The following is a 1,394-nucleotide window of genomic DNA, read 5'->3' as shown; positions in this document are numbered from 1 at the left end:
CAGTTTTACCCAACTTGAGCTATAGATTTGATGCAAATCCAATCAGAATCCCAGCAAGTAATTTTGTGCATATTGACAGACTGATTCTAACATTTATATGGAGAGGCGAAAAACCTAGAGAGCCAACACAATAATGAAGAAGAAGAAAGTCAAAGGACTGACACTACCTGACTTCAAAACTTATTAGAGCTCTTCCAGCTATGGGGGTAGCAGACTACTGCCATGGGCCACATAATTCTGGGGTAGAGGAAGGATGCTGGCTCAGTGTTCCATGCCCACATGAAGCATGGCAAGGGTGCTGCATGTCTGCTTGCCATGGACTTTGCAGAACAGTTGGGCTACATCAGGGGCATCGTGAAGGACATCATTCATGACCAGGGTGGAGGTGCACCCCTCACCGAGGTAGTCTTCTGGGATCTGTACTGGTTTAAGAAGTGGCAGGAGCTGTTCATCACCCCCAATGGCATCTACACTGGCCATTTTGTGTACTGTGGCAAGAAGGCCCAGCTCAACATAGGCAATGTGCTCCTAGTGGGCACTATGCCCAAGGTCACCATTGTGTGTTGTTTGGAGGAGAAGCTTGGTGACTTGGCAAGTTGGCCAGCCTCTGGGAATGATGCTACTTCATCTCCCACAACCCTGAGACCAAAGAAGACCCAAGTGAAGCTGTCCTCAGCCACCTCAGAAAACAAGGTCATTTCTTCAGCCAATAGAACTATGTTGGTGTGGTGGCTGGAGGTGGCCACGTTGACAAGACCATTCTGAAGGCTGGCTGTGCCTACCACAAGTATAAGGCAAAGAGGAGTTGCTGACCACACATACTGGGTGTGGCTATGAATCCTGTGGGAACATCCTTTCGGAGGTGGCAAGCACCAGCACATCACAAACCCTGTACTATCTGTAGAGATACCCCTGCTGGCTGCATAGTGGGTCTTATTGCTGCCTACCAGACCTGGGGTCTCTGGGGGAACCTAGACTGTGTAGGAGAAAGAGAACTAGGGTTGAGGGACTTGATAAAATCTGTCCTTCTGCCACTAAAACAAACAAACAAACAAACAACCCCTACTTACTAGAAAGCTATAGGAAAAAAGTATGATATTGATGAAAGAATAAACAAATAGATCAATAAAACAGAATACGGTGCTTAGAAAAACACTCACATAAACATGGCATAAACATGGTCAACTGGTCTTTGACAAAGGAGCAAAGGCTATACAATGGAGCAAAGACAGTCTTTTCTTTTTAAACATTTATTTATTTTTGAGACAGTGCAAGTGGAGGAGGGGCAGAGAGAAGGGGACAGAGAATCCAAAGTAGGCTCTGTACTGACAGTAGTGAGCCCAATGTGGGACTTGAACTCATGAACCTGAGAGATAATGACATAGGCTGAACAG

The 1,394-nt window shown here is 46.1% G+C and overlaps 1 pseudogene; it reads left to right on the top strand.

The window, feature by feature from the left end:
• The first annotated feature begins 222 nt into the window (after nt 1–222).
• On the top strand, nt 223–999 carry LOC125923959 (60S ribosomal protein L8-like; annotated as a pseudogene).
• Nucleotides 1,000–1,394: the final 395 nt, after the last annotated feature.

The sequence above is a fragment of the Panthera uncia genome, chromosome B1, assembly GCF_023721935.1.
Source record: "Panthera uncia isolate 11264 chromosome B1, Puncia_PCG_1.0, whole genome shotgun sequence".
NCBI lineage: Eukaryota > Metazoa > Chordata > Mammalia > Carnivora > Felidae > Panthera > Panthera uncia.
This window is presented reverse-complemented; position numbering and strand designations above follow the sequence as displayed.